The sequence below is a fragment of the Phalacrocorax carbo genome, chromosome 17 (genome assembly GCF_963921805.1).
Source record: "Phalacrocorax carbo chromosome 17, bPhaCar2.1, whole genome shotgun sequence".
NCBI lineage: Eukaryota > Metazoa > Chordata > Aves > Suliformes > Phalacrocoracidae > Phalacrocorax > Phalacrocorax carbo.
In genome coordinates, this window is record NC_087529.1 from 6,419,608 (window position 1) to 6,427,579 (window position 7,972).

The window sequence follows — 7,972 nt, forward strand, 5'->3', positions numbered from 1 at the left end:
GTAAATGTTTCTGCCATACTGACTGCTGTAGCACGTAAGTACGGACTTAAAATTAACTCTATGCTTATGCAATGTCCTGATAAAACCACTTTCCTGCATTGAGACCTCTGTCCTTGTTGTGATCAAGTACTCGGGTCTTGTCAGGCAATATTTGTCATTAGAAAACAATGGGGACTTTTACCTTGTGAACTGCAGAAGCAGGCAGTAGCCAGGGCCAGCTGACTTTTGATTTTGCAGTGAGAGCAGAGGTAAAGAAACACGTGAGCTGCTGGATCAGGTAAAACTAAGCTCAAATATGAGGGAAAGTGGTAAGGGTTTACTTTGTCCTTTCCTGTACATTTGCCTGCCATGAATGCAAAGAGCTTCCTATTTGGCGCCGTGGGGCGAGAGCCAGAATTTTCAAAACTTTGGCTCAGCTCCTGCTAGCATTCATGTTCTGCTTATCTTGCTTCCGGTGCAAACCATTTCCAGGGATGGTGTTATTGAGAAAGTCGATGATTGTGGTGGAAACTGAGGAAGAAGAGTTAGCAGAAAACCAAGAGACTGAATTCAAATGCTGACAAGAATTGGCCATGACCATTCTCTCTCCAGACATTATCAGCAAGATTAGAGTGTGCATTTGCACAGAACTGGGGCAACTGAGCCCTACCACACTAGCAGCTATCGACAGAAATAGGGTAGTGGGACAGGCTGTGCTTTCTGGCACTTTCCATGATGATTTTTCTAAAATCAGAGCAATGCCACCCATCCCGGGTATCTGTACGAGCCTCATTGGCAGGCTATGCTCTCCTCTGCTGGGAAGCAGGCAGAGGAGCAGGACTTCAGTATTGAGATTGCAGCAGAACTGCAGCGTGCCCACACCAGACCAAAGCTGCAAAATGAGAATCAGTTCAGAGCTGGATTTCTAAATCACCTTATTACTATGTGCCCCGGTTCAGCAAGACACAGGAGTGTATATGCAAGCCTGACTTCAGCATGACAACTTGTGTTTAAAAATCTTGGCTGAGTCAGGGCTGGTATGAGCATCTATAACGTAACACTGTGCATTCAGTTTTACAGCCCAGGATTTCAGATTGTCTAGACCTTACCCATCCTGCCTCCCCAGAATGTTCCATAGCACTGAAGCAGGGCCATGAAGCACTCAGAATGATCAACTACAAATATAACTGACTAACAGTGCCTGCTAGTGCCTGTTGCAGGAAAAGGGTAGTAAAAGTGTCAGCACAAAATAGCTCAAAGGCTTTTTGACACCAAAGGGATAAAAAAAATCAACCTTCTCGGTGTAAGGTTTTAAATTGTCTCTGTTTGTCTTAAATGGTCTATACTACAAGACTTTATTCCGACTATCATTCCATGTTTAGGAATATCATACATTATAACCACAGAACCGAAATGGCAAGCATTTCTACCATGGTATACTTTCAAAATGAGAAACTTAAGTCAAATGCTAATGTGAAAAGTATGCTGTCCTGGTTTCAGATTGGATTTTATAAAGACTTTTACTATGTTTGAGAAGACTGCAGAACATGTGGTTCACTATTTTCTGTAGCATCACCAGAAAAAGATTTATCTGCATGTGTGTATGTTCTTGGTGAGTAGTTTGGGCAGTACTGGACTATCTGCTGTGTGAGAAGTTAAGTACATGCACAAAACCCTGGCTCTTTACATTGACTGAGACAAATGTTTCCATTTAAAGGAAGTTTTGCATAGTCTTGCACAGACAGTTTAGGCTATCTTATTACTTCTTGCACTCATGCTAATGTATGCTATTAGCTGGTTAATTAATGGATGCACTGAACAACTTAAATATGGTATGACTACCATAATCCACAGTCTGAACTGTATGCAGACTTCAAGCAGGGATTTGGATAGTATATGCCCTTAAACGTGACTTTCAAAAGAAGAAAAGAAAAAAGTTATAAATATTTGCTGAGAACTAAAGTGTACAGAAACAGCCTAAAGGTATTTTAAGGACATCTCTTCTTACTTCTCTTTCACCTGACAAACTCCTGTTTGACCAAAATTGTTTACTATTTATAAACACACCATCAAGTGAAGAGTTCTGGTACAAACATCTCGTGACTGTCCACACTCTAACGGGAAGGGATTATCATTCTGTGAATATGAACAGTACCTCACTGGCATCTCTTCATGCTGCCACAGTCAAGGCAACAAAAACCTGCAACTCCCAAGGACTCACAAATCACGACACAAACCTCCTTTATGTCAAGAATTTGGCCTAGAAGTCATCATAGAATAAAAGGGGTAGTTCTTTTCTTTGCCTTCTACTTAAGAGCTAAGATGGCAGATTCTTCCTGCTGCTTTTGTTTTCATTTTAGTCTCACTTGCCCTCTTCCTCCAGGCTTTAACAAAATGCAATGGTCCAGTGGATGCTCTGTCACAGTCTCTCTGGGCCCTTCAATATTTTCCTCTAAAACATGAATCTCAATCCATTGGCTACCTTGAGACCTGACACAGTTTTATACAGCATGGTACACAGAATCCTTGCTCCCCAGGGACTGCCACTGACTTGAACAGAGGCCTGCACACAGTTTACATTGCAGCTTTGGGTCTCTGGCTACTAGCCTGCCATACAGAATGAAAGGAAGGGGTTAAGTTTTTTTTCTAGTTCTGAGAAGGAGGGTGCCACTGTGAGCCAGAATGAAAATGAGAATTAATCCAGACTGCAGTTCTTTAGGATATGCAGTATTTTTTATAGATCTCCCTTTTCCTCTTCCCTTCAAAATCCACTCCGTCTTTAACATATATGACAAGTATTGTTATATAGAATTCTAATGAAGAAGAGTTAAGTAATGTCATGAAATCTGCTAGATCAGAAACTAAGATTTTCCTTTTAAATATGTTTCTCTACCAAACAACCTAGCGCTACAGTAACCATTGTGAACAAAGAAAAAATGCCAGACTCTAATCATCACACAGCAGGGATGGGTCATGAACACATTTATCTCTCTTCTCACAAGCCTCCCCTGGATAAAGGAAATGCCCTAATACTCAAGGCATCTTGGACACCAGATGGCTGATTATTAGACATTTTATGAAGAGGAAGGAAGTAAAGAGAAACAGCCTGAATTTTCATGGTACTGTAGGGACAGAGGAAAGGAAGGCAGAATGAGGACCTAATCCAAAACTTACTGACTGGGAAGACACTGATTTCAAAGAACTTTGAATCGGAAGGAACAAAAGATCTGTGTTTGCTTTTCCTTCTGCAGATTAATTCTCAACTCATTAAGAGCTAGAATGATTGATAGGTGAATTAAATGTCCTTTCTATTATCATCACTGTAATGCCTTAGAGTGAGACAGTTTTTTTCCAGGGGACAGGTTTGAATTTTTAAATATTTATAATGTTGCAAGTTTTCATAGACCTGGTCTCCAAGAGCCTGACTCAGCAGACCGGGAGCAGGCTGTGAGGCCAGGAGGACCACCAGAACACACAGGCAGTTGCTTGCAAAATTCCACCTCCTGGAATGAACTCCACAGGCAATACTGATCACATGCATTTGGGCTGATCCTCTATGAATATAATTTGGCCCAGCCTGTTTTACAGTGTCTCAACTTTTAGAAAGCTGTGAAAGCCAGCTCATCCCATTTTTACCTACTGCGGGGTTCTTGCAGTTCTTCTAAAACAGAGCTGTTTGCCTATGCAGGCTCTCCCCAGAGACGGCTACGTACAGGGCTACAAGAGAGGTGCACCAGAATGCTTGAAGGAAAGAGACTTCACCAGTGTTTCACAAGTGGAAGATGGCAATAGCTCCTGGGAGGTCCCACCATGCACACTGGAGGAACACAGCTACATCAGATGTGCAGAAGAATCTTGGGAAGAATGCAGATGTTGGATCTAGCGGTCTCTGTGGTCCTGCTCCTCCCATGGAAAGGGATGTGGATTATCCAGCAGGCCCTTCTGATCCCAGGACAGCCTTCTTGCTAGGTACGTGATGAGAGACATAATGGATTGCTTGAGAAACATATGTGGCCACCCCACTTCTGAGGCATTGCACATACAGATGTGGAAGAAGGGTTGTAGAACTGGAAATGAGGCCTCCCACAGAACAGTACCAGAACTGGTGGTAAAGTCTCTCTCCACACAGACGAGGCAGCATCAGGAAAAGTTTGAGGTTTTATTTCCTTTTGCCGGCAAAACTGGCATGGAGTCAGGGTTTTGCTGACAAAAGTATGGACACAGGGATGTGAGGAGTTTTTTCTCATTTTGCTAATCACCATAACTACATTGCCAAAACCCCAAGTGCAGGACAAGCCTTATGCAGGGCTTGCACAGCAGAATCTAGACTCATGTCCTTTCTATAGGCCTGTCACATCAAACGAATCCAAGTGCACAGGGTGTAATGTGAACAGATGATTAACCGGTCCAACTCCTTTCCCTTTATTTAAAACAACAACACGAAAGGACTTGGGGGAACATAGCTAATAGCCATGTGGGGTAACAGCTCTGAAAAATGTGATGATGGACCTTGGGACTTTTTTCATGCAGATGAAAGAGGGGCTGTTGCGATGCAGTTCAGTAGCGTGCTAATGACAGAGGTAGCGGCAAAACAACTAAAACCTTCAACTGTGTTTCAGACTCAGGGCTGTAATCTCCTTATGCAATACACTTGACAAAGCTCTCTTGTGGAATATAAGCCTGCTTTTTCCACCACAGAATATGCCCCCTCCCTTGCCAGACTGTGGGCTACCGGGCTTTATTTATTTATTATTTTTACTCTTATAACATTTAACCAAATAAATTGGTTATTTTGCTGCAGATAAAACAAACATGAGGAAGGTCTGCTTACAGGGATGGGTATGCCTGTCTGAGGGGAAGAGCAGCAGCTCACCTGCTGCAATGTTTTGAGGGGTAAAGCTGCCTAATTATTTTTTATTATCCCCATGTTGTTTTATTAACCAAATATTTGTCTTTTTGCCTCACACACGTCTAATGCCAATATACAAATTGCACAAGGGGATTATGCCAGCATGAGTCAATCTTGGGTGTGTTTATCCTCGGAGAGACATAAGCCTCTGTTTCTAGAGGCGAGTGTTTCTTATCCTTGTTAGACCTATGAATATCTTTCGCCAACAAAATTTGTCACTTTTCACTGTTGGCATCTCTGCTGCTAGAACAAACCCCACAGACTGGCAGGCCTCCAAGTGGGGTGGGGGCTAAGTCCTCTGTGACTATCATTATTTAGTATTTACATTACAGCACAGCTTAGAGGCTCCTAGCTGAGATTCAGGCGTTGCCATGCAAGCAGAGAGTAAAAGACTCTTCCTGCCCCAAACATTTTATAGTCTAAACAGAAGAGACTGGTGATAAATAGCAGAGAAAAGGCATCTTTATTGCAACACAGCTAATGCTAGATCAAGGCTGCAAAACCCATGAGCTTTTTCTAAAAATAAATGTTAAGTTTTTTATTTGTTTTGTAGACTATTGAAATTTGCATATTTAAGCTTTCTTAAAGCTTGAAAGTTTTTGGTTGCTGTAACAGCTGCAATTCTTGCTTATTCATGTAACTCCAGGAGGTGAGGTCTTATCACACATCACTCTAGTGATCCTCCTTTCGGTCCCATTTCGAAGTTCCTTCCTGTTGACCTGTCTACAGAACACATTGAGTGTAGCTACACAGCTAGTTCCTTGTGTCCCCCATTTGTGGAGCAAGTATTGTTTCTCTTAAATTGCCCAATCACAATGGTTTTTCTCCACCCGCCCATGAAAATTATTTTTAAGAACAACAGTAATGTTTAATTTTCACATCTCTTCCTCCATTATTCTCAGCATAGAGTTCAGTTTCCTGTATCTACCCATGTCTCATGGGTATATGCTACTGTCAGACCACCTACTGTGGATTTCGTGTTCCATCCCTTGCTTTTGACCTTGCCATTTTAACCATCAGAAGACTCCTATTAAATTGCTGGGTTCTCTGGTGACAGATGATACAAAAGAAGGAAAATATAAGCAGACATAAAGGAGTGGGTGTTTTGTCTGCCCAAGGTGGCTTCTACTGTAATTAATGCACAAGGCTCACCAAATGGGCAGCTGAGCAGGAAAAAGTCTGTGGAAGAAGTGGCCCTATGCTAAAAATTTTCTGAAAGGTGCAGACCAAATCTTACACTGGTATGAACTGGTTTGGCTCAGTTGCAGGCAATGGAGACATTCAAACTGGGGAAAACGGTGAGGATTTGTCCCATCTTCACTTTCTCTGTATAGCCTAAAAAGAATATCCAGCAGCATGTCTAAAAATAGGACGTAAGTTTCTCAACTTCACAGAAGACAAGCATGCCAGAACTACTGTGTATTATTGTGCTGTGCTGGAATGAGAAAGGAATACTCTTACTGTCTGTGTAGGAGGAAGCCTTTGAGGGGAAAATCATCGATAATAAAGGCCTCTTTTATCTGAAACACCTAACATTTCAGCTCTTCAAATCCTAACACTGCATTTTCTAAAACAGGTTTCTATTATGTGTTAAACACATCAAATAGAGTAATTCAGTCTCATCATCTAAATTCAGTGTTGTGATAGCTGAATGAAATTGGGGCAAGCTAGCTAAAAAGGTAATAGAAGCTTTCCAAAAAGCAGTATGTGAAATGCATCAGTGCTTTTCTTCAGGGGAAAAAAAAAAGAAAAAAGGTCTTTGCTTTTCTCCAGTGAGCTTATGTTACTGAGCTGAAGACCCTTGATAAGATCTATAGGGCAGGACCTCCTAGAGGTGATTCGCAAGGTTAGGACTTTATTGTGGGAGTTAGCAAAGGAAAATTCTTATCCCAGAGAACTTGGTCTGTGTGGGCAAGAGATATGGGGGGCAGTGGGAAAGAGAAATCCCTTCAGTTCTTAGGGCAGTGGCTTAACCAAGGACTTTACAGTTTTCTCTGATCCAGTTTAGGCATTCCGCACTTTATTTTTGTTTTCAAAATCTTTTTTTTTTGATATGCAAAAAAAGCCACTGTACACTTCGCATAGGAATGAAGTACAGAGTGTGTTTGTGGCTCCTGATTCAAGAAAAAAGTGGTTGTTTTCCTCTACAGAATGCAGTTCGTATGCCTACACTGTATATTCCAGAAACAGTCCTAACAAGTGCATCAATAAATGTATAATGTACAGCTTGAAAAATGTTACTTCCCTGAATCCGTGGGCAAAACTGTTCATTCATTGCGCTCACACGGTCCTTCTAGCATTGACGAGCCACTCCATTTGTCTTTTCAAAACTTCTGATACAGCAGTGTGTTTATCCTCCTTTTCTTACAGACAGAGAGCTGTGACGCCAGACAAATTAAATTATCAAGACTACACACAAAGTTTATGGTGAAACAGCAACCTGAATTTAGTTGCCAATTGACATGCTTTCCTTCCATTTCTTTCTGTATCTTTGTTTTCAAGGCAAGGACTGGGAAAAAAATCACAACAGGATCAACATGTTAGAATTTTAAATTGTTGGTACAAGATGCAAGATGCTGGGAAATACTGCTCACTAGGCACAAATGCTAATGAAGTTGGAATAATTTTTCCCCCATTCTGAGCTGCATTCTCAATACAGACCTCATATGAAACACAGCGTGTTTAAGGAGTTAAATAAAGACCCTAACATAGATGTGTGTGACTCTTTAATAGAATCTGTGTCCCATCATAAGAGCAATATATGGGGATGCTCTGTCACAGCTGATTTTGTGGATCCAGAAAAAGGGTACGCTCTCTGTGAAATCCTGCTGGCCTGATCCACGAAATCACAAAAATTACACTTCCTCCCCACCAGCATATTCACAAATGCCTGCTCCTTGTACCTTAGCATCACATCCGTCCAGTGGTCACCCCGGATGACGCAGGCTGCAGCTCTGTGGGACACCCAACGTTGCAGTGCTGTGCTAACACAGCTCTGGGTTCATCTTGGCATAAGACAATGGTTCCCCTGTGGTTCAGTGTGTGCAGTTCTGCCTCTTTCAGCCTTGCTACTGGAGTCAAAGA

General features: G+C 41.8%; 1 long non-coding RNA gene across 1 annotated transcript; it reads left to right on the plus strand.

The window, feature by feature from the left end:
* The first annotated feature begins 238 nt into the window (after positions 1 to 238).
* Positions 239 to 7,588, plus strand: LOC135316059 (uncharacterized). The gene is made up of 3 exons (XR_010375506.1): positions 239 to 277; positions 3,668 to 3,948; positions 7,259 to 7,588. It is a non-coding gene; the product is annotated as an uncharacterized LOC135316059 (long non-coding RNA).
* Positions 7,589 to 7,972: the final 384 nt, after the last annotated feature.